This window comes from Monodelphis domestica, chromosome 3 (genome assembly GCF_027887165.1).
Source record: "Monodelphis domestica isolate mMonDom1 chromosome 3, mMonDom1.pri, whole genome shotgun sequence".
NCBI classification, from domain to species: domain Eukaryota; kingdom Metazoa; phylum Chordata; class Mammalia; order Didelphimorphia; family Didelphidae; genus Monodelphis; species Monodelphis domestica.
Genome location: NC_077229.1, coordinates 265940100 through 265954181, shown reverse-complemented (window position 1 = coordinate 265954181; position 14082 = coordinate 265940100). Strand labels below are relative to the sequence as shown.

General features: G+C 36.6%; 1 protein-coding gene across 3 annotated transcripts in view; it reads right to left on the bottom strand.

Annotated features, from left to right (window-relative positions):
• The window catches only part of DLGAP1 (DLG associated protein 1), a 1166486-nt gene extending 1152693 nt beyond the window's left edge, over positions 1-13793 (bottom strand). For 2 of the 3 annotated variants that reach the window (XM_007487658.3, XM_056820788.1), the window contains exon 1: positions 13037-13622. The gene's annotated coding sequence lies outside the window, so the exon portion shown is untranslated. Of the gene's footprint in view, positions 1-13036 lie in introns of all 3 variants that reach the window. The other variant, XM_001364232.4, reaches the window with a different exon arrangement.
• Positions 13794-14082: the final 289 nt, after the last annotated feature.

Sequence of the window (14082 nt, the reverse complement as noted above, 5' to 3'; positions counted from 1 at the left end):
TTGCTTATCTGAAAAATGTTAATAATGTTAGGGAACTTATAATGGTAATTATGTGTAGACATTCCTCAAATTTTATTCTGTGCTAAATATATAATTCATGCATATGTAGTGAATACAGTTAATAGAGGTACACATTATAAGAAATTGTATAGAATTAATTGCTAATAATATATTTGCAAATTCTTGTCCATTATATGCATACTTAAGTGGTTAGAACTCTTAAATGAATTGATTTTATGAAAAAATACAAGATCCTGCCAACATATTATTTTGGTGTAGAAGGTTATAAAAGTAATCCTTTTAAATGAAGATCAACCTTGCCTCTCACTTCATGATGACAAGTTGGGTCTAAAGTATTGTTTTACTATTACTGTTAATATTTTTGGACCACTTTTCCTTACCAGTAACAAATATTCATGGCTTAATTTTTTAAACCTAGTTTGATTTTCAGATTTATTATGCATCAGGACTATTTTTCCTTGAAGAAATTTTAGACTGAAAGGAAATCATCAGAAAGTTTTGCAAGTCTCTATACAAAGAAAGTGTTTAAAAGATATATGAAATTATATAGTCATTTGTGGCAGGTCAAGGACAACAAAGATATACAGGGTTTACAAAGCTCATATCATAAGGTTCTGGGTCAGTTTCTGTGCATTTATATGTATTTGTAGATTTGGATATATATATATATATTTATGGATACATGTGTAAGTACACATAAGCATATCTATACATATATTTCACATAGCCTATAATTATGCTTAATAAATGAAACCCAAAGCAGATATATCTAGTTAAAACAAATTTCCCCCTAAAATATTCAATCTTCTCATTCTATATTTGCGTGGGTGTCTTCATGTTAAAGCAACTGAACTCTGATAAAGGAAATGGTATGATTAACATACCTATTTCTTCTTAAGGTATCAGATTTACTTTTGATAACATTAGGCTCACCTAATTTGAAAAACAAAAACATTAAAGTTCTAAGGTTTATACCAAATAAAATTACCAAAGATATTATGAAAGGATAACTTATTTTCTTTTAAGGTGAGGCATAGAAAAGATCCTCTACAGAATCTTGAAGTAATATAGGTATAAAATGGTATGGACTTTTTTTTCTTTAACATTAGAGTGCTTAATTAAATTTAATGTTTGTGAATTTTGTTCCCTGTTTAATGCTTATTCCTTATATGCCTTATCTACATTTGTAAACATAAATATATTTTATATAGAAAAATGAATGTATTTTAATTTGTTTCTAATGAATTCCTTGCTAAAATAGGAATAGGTTTTCCTTTCAGTCAATATATCTCCTGCTATGAGGAAGGAACTCCTTTTCCCAGTAGAAAGCAGATGGCCGCCTACCCAGGAGAATGGGTAGAGACTCACCTCTGTCATACAGAATTTCTCTGACAAGTCACAAAAGGCAGGTGAAGAGAAGAAGGTAAGCCAAAAGCAATCTACATATTTAACACAGAGCTTCACTTCATCAACACTTACTAGTTTTTGCAGAACATCAATTTAAAGAGACCTTGGTGATAACTAGGAAAAGCACAGAGAAGGGAAGCATAGGAATTCAGGGAATGAATTCTTGAACATCCTAGTTTAAGAATTCCAAAGTTATCAGTCAAAGTTCTATGGCAAAGTCATGGAGTTATTTTTTTTTGTAGGGGTAATTTAATTTCTACTATGGGTTCTCATATCTGGGAAGTAATAAAGTGATTGAAAGCAATGAAGAAGTTAAGGGAAACTACACTTCAAGAGGTTTAGTATGCTACCTATAGCACCAGCTTGATTATGAAATAATTCAAGTCAGTTTGGTGTGGCATATTTTGGAGGTAGCTCTGGGTAATGACTCAGAACTGAGTACTAGAAAGTGACAGAAAAGAAAACAAATTACTACTTACTGTCAGTCTCAAGTTTTAAAACATTATTTCAAGAATGACTCCTTGGTGAATCAATAATCCCACACCTATCAGAAAGCCATTTCAGACCCCAAGACCATTAAGGTAAAGGCAGTATAAAATATGATTACTTTTGGTAGTAAAACTAACTTGGCTAACCCTGTTCACTTAACACCAAGCATCTATCAAAGAAAAATCCAATCTTTGATCAGGTAGTCAAAATTTTCCAAGAAATGAGTACTTGAAAGATCTTAGCTGCCAATCAAAGAATAATTTGAGAAAATACGGAATAAGCAAAAGCATAAAGAAGTAGATGCAGATGCACAGTTCTTTATTTCCAAGCATCTCTAGGGCCCCTTATAAATCTAATGATATTATATGCTGATAGTGTTGTTGTTGTTGCAGCTAGGTGGTAAAGTGGATAGAGTACTATGCTTGAAGAATACCATATGCTGAAACACACTTGGCACATACATAAGGAAGAAATATCATGGCAATCTGGTTCTTCCTCAATATGATTTTGTCCCCCAATTCTAAAATAACCAGGGAGTGACTGTCCTTAAAACTGTGTTCTTGGGCTTTGTTCTGTTTAAATGTGTATGTATGGTTTTATTTAGTTTTCATTCTGATTTTTTTGCCTGAAAAAATAGCATTCACATATTACAGTTACCCAGAAACATCTTCCTTCCTCTTTATATTCTCCACCTCCACCCTGCCAAGTTTTTATCCTTGAAAAAAGGAATGAGGGAAGGAAAAAGGCATTTATTTAAGGAGATTCCTTGATGTGACAGGCACTGAGCTAACTACATTACACTTAATCCTCACAAATCTGCAAGGAAGGTACTATTTTTATCTCCATTTTACAGTTTAAGGAACTGAGGCAAGTAGAGATTAAGTGATTTGTCCCAGTTCATATAACTAGTAGGTGTATTAAGGCAGATTTCAACTCAAATTTTCCTGACTCCAAGCCCAATCCTTTATTCATTGGGATAACTAGCTCCCTCTAGAAAATAAAGGAAGTTAAAGCTAAACCTTATCCTACTTTTTAGTAGTCAAAAGTGGAAAAAACCCCAAATTCAAAAATTTTGTCCTAAATTTGGAAATTCCAAAGATTTTCTGATAGAAATAATGTTATAAATGATTAGATAGAGCTAAAATAACACTATTGGTACAACACTTAACTTAGTTCCATTATGAAACTTGAAAGGGTTGCTCTTGGGAACTTTCATACCATCTGCAGTATTGCTTATTGCTATCAGAAAATGAATTCTAAGTTCCCTTCCTGAAAAAAAAAACACAAAACTCCTAGAACATAAACTGTGAATTTTACACTGGTTTTATTTTGATCATTTAGAAATGTACTTATAGTGTACCTTTCTTTGGAGTGATTCAAATCACTTAAAAGTAAAGTATATAGGTATTTTTCCTTTACTTTCTGGTTTTCTCAGGAGCTATTACTGTTTCTTCTGTCTAGGGATGATGCCCATGCCTTGGAAAATATAACCCCTTACACTCCAGAATGCCCACCCTGGGACCTGATTTTCCAGAATGGAAAGTATTTCCAGAATGGAAAGTACCAGAGCTAAGTCTTTCTAACCATGCTTCATTTTACTGTTTGTCTTCTCATCATCTTCCTTGTTGCTAAATGTGCTTTTCACTCTTTCTCCCTCCCCTTATCGGTTCTTGGTTCATAACCAAATAAGCACTATCATTTTCATTAAGAGAAAAAAGAAATCTATTAACCCATACCTCCTAAGGCTTAACATACTTCCCAGGGGTTTTTCAAGCCCAGATATAACTTCCTGACTGCCACTCTTCTGTATGTCAGTATGTAAGATCCTATAAAATCTTAGTTTGGCTTTTAATATTTTTTAGCACTTAGTATTTTGTTTAGTACAAAGTACTTCAGAAATATTTTTTTTCATTCAAAGTCTACAAAACAGTGATCAGTCAAAAATGTTTATTACACACTTTACAGTGCTTAAGGCAGAGACTACATATATAAGCAATTAGAAAGACAGTCTTTCCCTCCAGGACCATTGCATTCTAATAAGACAATATATAAATAAGAAGCAGAGGAGGAGAGAACACTAGATGCAAAATAACTAGTTCTTGAACTATTGCCTACATAAATGCAGAAAGTGGACATTAAGTGAATAGAAAATTTCCAGGTAAACATAAATGTTGCTCTTTATGCCTAGGCACATTGAACTTCATATTCACAACCTGATCATAAGAGGATATTTAAATAACAATGAATTCAAATGAAAGAGATGAATGTTATCAACTCTTTCTCTTCTTCTAACATTATTTTCATGATCTTCATACCATTTGAACTTCATGAAATTAACTTTCACATTTTGAAAATGGCTTTATATATATGTAAAATTATTTAATATGTCTGTTATTTCCCTATTAGATTATAAGTCACTAGAGGTTATGGACCATATGTTCTATTTCTTTCCTATCATTGCTTTCTCAATGTGAATGCTCACCCATTAAATGCTTACTGATTGAATTCTGTTTACTCTAGATTTCTGAATATCTGAACCAGGAATTTCAATTCCTACCAAAGTAAAATGATGCAAAAAAGAGATAGCATTTAGTGAAATTAATTTTCAAATAGGTTTAGCAAAGAGTCATTAAAATATCATAAGTTTATAAATCCATGGAATATTTTTAAATGGGTTAGGTCTGAAATAGGTCATGTGTTACAGAATGAAAAACTAATGTTCTTTTCCCCAGGTGATAAATAGAGCCTTTAGTGAGTCTTATGTGGAAAGAGCTGGGAATGTTTGATCTAGAAGGTGTGACCAGAAAGTTCTTCTGGCATAAAAAAAATGGCAACATGGGAAAAGCAATAAACAACTCAAATCATCTTCTTGACAGACTAAAGGTCCCTGATTCCTTTATACAAACTGTGCACTAGGATGCTGTTTACTTTACTGATTATTGATGATTTATAGTTTCTTTTCTGTACAGCCATTAGTTAGGACTTCACTTGTCAAGAACTCTTGGACAATCTTTTCTTTTTTCTCCCTGGATTTCTCATACTGGTTATAGACTTCAAGGACAATCTAAATCAGTAGATTGATATGCCAATAAGACAACTATCTCTGATATGTATTTTTTTTCCTTTTTTTTCAGTATGGGAACTGTCTCTCCCATAGCAGGCTGCCCAGCATCAATAACTTACAGTCTTCGATAGTTGAATAAGTCTCAGAGGGCTTAAATGACTAGCACATAATTATATAGCTAGTATATGTCATAGGCAGGATTTGAATCTATCAAGAAATTCCTCAAATATCTTCAAGCAATTCTTTCCTGAAAGCCAATCAATCCTAGTAAAAGGTCTGTCTGCTATCTCAGGTTTTGTTGGATTTTTGATGGGATATAACATGAAATAAACCAACCTCTAATTGAAGAGTTTCTAGATGACCTGCCAAGTTCTATTCAGAACAAATTAGCTCAGGCAGGTATGATAGAGACCCCCTCCTAGCACTTAGTCAGCATTGCATGAACTTGTTTATATTACTTGACTGGATTAAAAATAATAATAATGCTATTATTTCTCCTTTTATTACCTGACTTATACCCATCAATTCTGAAGAATTCATGCAACTTGAGAGGGTTACCTAAGAATAGCATCCACCAAATGAACCTGACAGAGGAGAATTACTCATTTATTGCATTGTTGCTCATCTAGGCAAGTTATATTTGCAAGGAACACATCAATAGGCAACTCTAAGTCATGCATGTCCCAAAGTCCCTCTATTTGCCCATTTATACTTACCCCTTAAGCAAATATCTCACCCTGTAAATAGTTTGTGTTTAGTTTCAGAGCACTCAATGATCCCTGGAAATTTCATGACCATAGCCCTGTATCAAGAAAGTGAGTTCCCCTGACATCCCAGTCATTGACAGTGTTGGAGGAAATTACTGGTGAGCATCTATAGTAAATTTCTGACCTTATTTAATCATCTAATATTTCCTACATCCAATGGTGATACAGTTAGAATGACTAGTTTTATGTAACTAGCATATTGCATATTTCTTTAATCTTATTTGTTTCTGCCCACACAAGGGTACCACAGGAGCTGATAGCTTAAGAGAGGCAAAACATTAATCCACCCTAGGAAACAGATTTCCTAGGCACCAATACCAACTCTGCTAAACTTGAGAAATGCCACTTGGAAAAGAGTCAACTTCTTGGGGCGGGGGGCACATTGAAGGTTATCAGAGTGAATGAAATAGAAGTCAAGCTGCCATAAAGGATACAAAAACAGCACTGCAGTAATTTCTTGGTTCTCCTTCTATCAGACCATTCCATCTAAGTTTTCTCTGCTAGTTCAGGATCCATAGCATATTCCTTAAATTAGGAACATCCCAAGGCTCCCACGATACACTCTCTACTCTCTCTAAACATTATTTATTTTTCTACTTCCTTCTGTTTCAAGTATCTATTCTGCTTATATATGCATGTTTGGGTATTTGAAAAAGAAAAAGTACGAGGCCACAAGAAAGTTTAACAGTTTAATTAGCGAATTGAAATCTGTGAATTGATGTTGAATGCCAAAACTGACATAGCCCTTTTGAGGACCTTGAGATCCCCTAAGTCAGATTAGGTTCATAGTAGCCAAACTTTGCTCCAGATTTTTCATTTTGGAACTCTACAGAGCAACAACAAAGGATAACATATTAGAGTCAAAGTCTAGGGGGAAAAACTATACATATACAAGAAATGTCTTATTCTAGAGTCATATATTGGTGCTCTAGTACTTCTTGTCTTCACATGAGTGGGAGGAATTATTCTAGAACAATTTATGCTACTAGAGGCATCCTAAAGAGCAACCAATAAACTCATTATATATGATAACATTGACTATGGAATACTCAATAATTTTGTATGTAATCACATACTTTGGTTGCTCAGTTGTTTTTAGTCATGTCAGATGCTTAGTGACCTCATTTTTCTTGACAAAAATATTGGGGTGGTTTGCTATTTCCTTCTCTAATTAATTTGATAGATAAGGAAACTGAAGCAACTGATATTAAGGAACTTGTTCAGGATCACACAGCTAGTAAATGTCTGATGTTGGATTTGAACTCCAGTGTTCCTGACCCCAGACCTGGGGTTCTATCTACTGCATCAACTAGCTGCTCAAATAATGCTGTCATTATATACACACATACACATATAATACTTATATGCAATTTTCTCCACATTTTTTAATATTGGATAACCTCCCTCTGTTGAAAAAATGAATAAGTTACTTTTGGCTACTAGCCTGGTTTGTTTTTTATAAATTTATTTAATTTCCTTTTCCAAATTATATGTTGATACAACTTTTAAAAATTGTTTTCTTGCATTTGGGAATTCAAGTTCTCTCTTTTCTCCCACCTTTCTCTCCTCCCCAAGATGGCAGGCTATATAATATAGGTTTTACATGTGTTATCATGCAATACATATGTCCATGTTTATCATATTATGAAAGAAGAATAAGTGGGCTTGTAAAGTGAAAGGACTTAGATGCAGGTGAATTTGTTTGTGTGTGTGTGTGTGTGCCAGAATATTATGATGAATCATACTGAAGAACTGTTTGGAAAATCTAATGAAGGTCTGAAATGCCCCTTTTCCTGAAACTAAGAGAATGTGCTTTTGAAAGAAATTTTAGAGATACCTCAAAGGAAATATTTTGATCTGAAACATTTCACAATATAAAGATTTTCCACAGAGGTTAAAATGAAAAACTTGTCTATGGACAAAGGGTATTCTGATGAGGTTATAGACAGTATTAATATCTGTTCTCCTATGATGTACCTATAAATGATATCTGGCTGTTGTATTAAAAAAGAAGTTACTCCAGCAGATGTTTTCAAATTAGCCATGTCATAGAGTAAGGCAGTAGAGTTGGGAAAAAGCCCAGAGAGACCTTCCCACAAGAAGCCTCAGGGAACCATTTAAACATTCTCTTTAACTTCCTTGTGCAGGGACTTGGCTAGCAAAGCTTCTCCTTTTCCAGTTTCTTATCCAAAACTTCAACAAGACCTCTACTCACTTAGTAGCATGAGAATCTGGCAAAGATTGGCAGCAGTCTAATCCCATCCATAAAAAAACAGTAACTTATTTGTTTTTGTTATTATTATTATTATTTTGTCCAGGTAGAAGATAGAACTCCCTGTTAAATATCCAAAGTAAACAAAGTCAGGAAGCATTTATTAAATGCTTATTAAGTTCCAAACCTTTTCCTAAGCACTAGATATCCATAATCTAAAAAGAAGTATAGAGATTGTCAGTGATGATAAATAAATAAAAATACAACTGGATGGATTCCAGAAGATAATTTGTCTTCAGATCAAGCCATGGGTCTGAGATCTGTGACTGAGTGTACACCGAAAATCCTTTCTCATTCATTGCAATCCTAAGGGCATATTGCCTAATTTAGGACCATGGACACCTAAGCATTCACACCAAGAATGTAAGTGGGTTCAGACCCATTCTAACTTAAATGTATACCTTTAGGGCTTACCATAAACCAAACTGGAATTTAGAATCAGAATATGTTTTTTCTCTCAATCTGAGTGGATAAAGAAAAAAAATAGCAAATAGTGAAACTCTGCCATTACTAAAAGCAATAGAATTCCTAAAGGTTCCCATGTATATCATGGAGTTTCTTGCCCTAGTCGTTTGCTAAGTCATAAGACTATAAAAGACTACCTGATCCCAAACTAAACACAGGTGGTAAAGAGAAAGGAAGAAAGGAGTGTGTATGTGTGTGTGGGGGGGGGGCAAAAATGATATTTTAAATATTGTTTTAAATATACTATTTGGATTATTTATATAAACTAATTAAGTGTATATTAAAGATGGTAAGCAGACTCTTGGCAATGTATTTTTTGAAGTAACCATCTCTTTGGGCTTTAGATTCCTCAGAAATAAATCAAGGGGAAAGACTCAATCTTTAAGGTTCCTTGTAGCTATACATATTCTATGATTCCAAGAAGAAAAAAGAAGACCCTGGTAAAATGTATGATATGCCCCCTATAAATTCATGATAAAATATAAAGAAAGTAAAACATGCATTGCTTAAGGAGAATTAGTTGGATTCTCTTTGCTGCAATTAATAGCTTTTTTACAATTTTGAAATTTCCAAGAAGCATCTCTTGATATCTTCAGATTAGATATCCAATAAAAAAATAACCTTAAATGAGCAGTCTCAGTGATTAGGCCCAAATAAAAGGGGTCAGGTTCCCTAAAAAGTCCATCAGATGATAAAAGGGAGAAAATCTTGCTAGTTTTCCTCTGCCTGTCAATATAGAACTCTGCCATGGTTAGCACTTAGGGACACAGCAAGGTATTATGAAAAGTATTCAAGGTCACAGTGAATACACAGGGCAATCATACACTGCCGAGTTGTGTTTTGAAACCATGAAATTTCCCTAGAATTTCTTAAAAAGAAAATTCTTGTTAGAAGATGGATCATTAAAACAAACAAAAACAAAATGAACAAAGAGGATAGAATACAATGTGACATAAATTTCTGAATGTTTCAACAACATCCTTTTATGATAATCCTTTCATGGCAGAGCATGAGAGAATTCTTTAATGATGTTCTCCAGGTTCAAGAAAGAAGGAAGGACAGGAAGGAAGAAAGGGAGATATCTGGAGCAATGTTCTACTTTCTACTTAAAGGGAGAGGAGAAAAGCAAGTGTGGTTTTTATAGAAATGGAATCTTCACACATCTTCCAACTGGATGCCTGTCTCTTGTTAAAGAAAGATGTTTTTCTGATAAAAGGTGAAAATTTTGGGGAAGTGGGATAGAGCATTGGCTTTGAGTTAGGAAGACCTGAATTAAAATTTCACATCAGATACTTAACTAGATGTGTGACTTTGGACAAGTCACTTAAACTCAGTTTCCTCAAGTATAAAATGAGGATAAAAATATTTACCATGTAGGGTTGTTGTGAGGGTCAAATAAAAGTACAATGACTGGCATGTAACAGATGCTATATAAACTTTAGATTATTTATTATTGTTGTTATTTTAACTTTGATAAGAACCTGTCATATTCTTGAATGTTCTTAATATTATAGAAGCTATAAGGTACTAATAGTTTTCATGTAGATAGTAAAAATTACATGATATACATCCTCAAATTTCATTTTCTTAAAATGACTTCACAATTTAAATGGTATTATGGCTATTAATCAAAATTAAGAGAAAAAAACTGTTACAAGTTTTCAAATGAGTTGCTATCCAGAGAATATGGTACAGTATTACATTTTGAGTGAAGTATTGACTCACTAAACATCTTAGACTTTTAGTTACTTGTGTTTTCTTTCATATCCAATCCAGAAAAAAAATCAGAAAATCTGAATAACTTAAAAAACCATTTCTGATAGACCAGAATTGATAGTTTACTTAGAGTAAAGTTCATATGATTTTCTATTTCAAGTTGATTCAACACTGTTCTACTCTGAATGAAATAGAGTAGAGCAATATAGTTGTTAATGGTTTTTAATTATTCTTCTGGAACATCTTTTGGGAGGAAGGAAGATAAATTATTTCTATTTTTCTTTGGTACTTATTAATCATACTTTCCCCTTGATTTCTAGTAGTCCTTGTCAAACATCTATGTTGGGGGGTGGGGAGAGAAGACAAAATGATAAAATTCTTTATGTGGAACAATTTGTGTGATTCCTAAAATATGTATCTAAAAAGTAATCAATTTGGATATCATTATTAAGATACTAATTATGAACATATTTTATTCATAGTTTATAAGCCCGAATACATCTTCTCATCAGCTTTATATTGAAAGCAGACATTCTGGAGTAGCCAGTAAATTTAAACCTAAGGATAAAAACATATACCAATGTCAGAACTACCTTTAAATCAAGCATTCATACAAATGCTTTCTGAAAAAAAAAAAAGTTGTTTTCTTTTTCCTGTAAGCTAAATGACTCCATCAATTTTTAAAACTAAATATGGTTCAAGTTAATACTTGCACTAAATGTACCTTTATCTAAAATACTAAAACTTATTTCCAAAAAGTGACAAGTCTTGTGTAAACTGTCTTTTCCTGAGATAACTGCATCCTCAGTAAGCTTTTCCAACCTAAATTATAGTTTAAAATTTCATTTATTTCTGAAATAAACATTTTCAAGGTTCATTTATAATTAGGAACTTCATAAAAATAAACTCTGAGGCAAATTAATGAGAAAACATTTACTCTTCTAGGCATAAATGTTGGGAATGTTATACATATAACCATTTTTTACCTCTATGCCATTCCTATTTAATAACACCGATTAAGTTGGGGCAGCAAATTTTTGTTAAACTGCAAAGCTGCATGAAAAGTATTGATTATAACACATGAGATTGAAAGTTCCTTCCTGAAATGGAAGTACTGCTATAAATGATATCCCCAATATATAAATCAAGTAGGCTATTTCACAGTAAAATGACCTTGCAAGATGTCATAATCATTTCAATTCAACAAATACTTATTGAGCACTTCTACACCCTTTCCAATTTGTCAAAGATTGCAACTTAACATTTTCTTCTGGGTGGGCAGTCTTATTACAACTGAGAAAAACCCAATAAGAACAAAAAATCTAAAGATCTTAATTTCAATTGGTTCCTTTTTTATCTTATATCTCTCTGTTCTTCATGGCTGAACTTAACCTTTGTTGCCCGTTTTTTGGGAGTGGGGGAGAGTGAGATGGAAGGGGTAGGATGCACAGCTTTCCATAGCATCCAGATATTCTTAATGTCTTTTGGGGGAAAAAAGTGAAGGAATCTTCCTTAGTTTCAACACCTACCCCCACCCCTGAAAATAAGGCAACAGTAACCAGCTTCCCATTCCCAAGACTGTAGCCCCCGCCCCCAATAGCGAAATCCCACAAAGCTACAATACAAGCGCCAGGAGGACTATGGAGGCGGGTTTGTGCTTTACGTTCTGCTCTATGACTAGCCAGGATACAGAAGAGCAGAGCTCCTCCTGAACAGAACCTCTTTACCATCTAGACAAATGCAATAGCATACTAGAGTCTGCTTATCATTCCAGGGCTTTCTTTCCATTACCCTTTCTTAATGAAGCAGAGATTTCTACTTCCAGGAAGAATATGAATGTAGCAGCGCAGGGCGCTGAATACAGGGTCTTCATTTCGACTTCTTTCCCCCTGAAGAAAGGTCTCTCCAGCAGCTGCAACCGCCACTCAATGAAAGTGCAATTTGTTACATCCCAGAGCCCTGAGGAGAGGTCACTGTTTGATTCCAGTTCCAGCCCCGCTTATTCAATTTGCTCTACTGACTTCCTGAATACTGGATCTGATCTTGGGTCCACAGGATTCAGCCAGATCAGGGCATTAGCGGGAAATGATTCTCAAGCGTTCTCCTTTGCCCCCACCCCCCAGACAGATAGACAGACAGATAGGCAGGCGGACACACACACACACACACACACACACACACACACACACACACACACACACATCAATGACTTTCTCCACTAGAATAGCCAAAATGCTACCCCCCAAAAACATGTGAAACTACTTCTTTATGATGGACTCAGGAAGCTGCCAGGAAATCTCACCAGTTCATCTCTTTCTCACTCCTTCCCCAACACTGTGCATTGTCAAGTGGGTGCGTGGGTAGGTGGGTGGGTGTGTGAATTTGGTTTGGAGATAAAGAAGAGGGTTAATGGTGTTTTCCCCTTGCCCTCCCCCCCCCCCCCCCAAGATTACTACATCTCTGATACGGTCAAGTAGCGATCTGCCTAGCGCTGAGGGTGGTCTAGGGGAAGTAGGTTGGCACCACATTCCGGGAGAAAGGGACCTGGAAGCTCCTCTCCCGCAGTTCCTCGGAGGGGTAGGGGGACGCACTGAGGGCGAGGAAAGGTGAAGGGAAGCTAGGGAGCGGGAGCTGGTGGCTAAAGCAAGGGAACTCCCTTTCCACAGTCACAGGGAGAGAGGAGGAAGGGGAGCCGACCGAGTGGAGCGAAGGGAAAGAATCCTTAGCGCTTGGCTGGGGCAGCGGCCGCGGCAGCGGCTCCTGCCCCTCTGCTGCCGGCGCCTGCCCAGGCTCCCCAGCGGCGCAAACAGCTCAGTGTCTCAGCCCCGCGGTTACCTTTCAGCTGCCCGCAGTTCACGCGTCCGTGCGTCCTCCTGCCGAGCCCTTCAGGGACGACGAGAGGAAGGTGCCTGCGAAGCCGGGACAGGTACCGAGGGAACAGGCTAGAGAGACACTGGAGGAGAGGAGAGTAGGAGATGCCAGCAGTGGCGGCTGCAGCTGTGACCGCTGCCTCTAATCCTCTCGGGGTGAAGATCTCCTAGAGGCGATGCAGGGTGAGGTGGACTACGCCGGATACAACGTTGCGCTCGCCTCTGGCTCGGAGGCTGAGCGCTGGGAAGAGGAGAGCTGAGAAAGAGAGGCTGAGAGCTGGTCACCCGCCCCTGGGTGCATGTTAATACGGTGGGGAGGAGGAGTCCTGAGCTTCCTCCGCCCAACCAACGGCGCGGGCGGCGGCAGGCAGCCAGGCAGCCCCCACCCTGCGCTACTATGACTGTGACCACTAGTACCTGGCTACAGCCCAGACACGCGCGCCGAGTGTAGCGGGGTGGGGGTGGGGTGGGGGTGGGGACCAAGCAGGAGAAACCCGGTATCTCCCCAAGAGCTTTCCTCTCTCGCTGTGTTGTCAGGGAATCCTTAGAGTCGGACAGGACCTTGAGAGGTCATTTCGTCTAGCCCCCTGCCTTCATTTAGGATTGAATCCATCTCAGTCCAAAGGGATGAGGTCTTCCAGAAGCAGCTGGGATTTGCCACCTGTCCCTGGAACCTGTTAGAGAATGCAAACCCTCTCCAAGTCAGTGTCCTGGCCACTGCTTATTAGGACATCTCCTCTGCCTCCGTACATCCTTTCCTGTGATAAAGGCTGTTGTGGAAGAAATTATTTTGGAATCAAAGAATCTTGGTTGGAATCACAAGAATATTGCATTCTACCTATATGACCTTGGGCAAGTCATTTTACTTTCTTAATGGTCATTTGCTCATTTGTAAAAAGAGGAGAATAGACCCGTTAGGTACGTCTGCTCTAGAGCCTACTGATTTCTCAACCTCCTGTACTCAACTTGGGGGGTCGCGGGGGGGGGGGTAAATTAATTTTGACTTCGTCT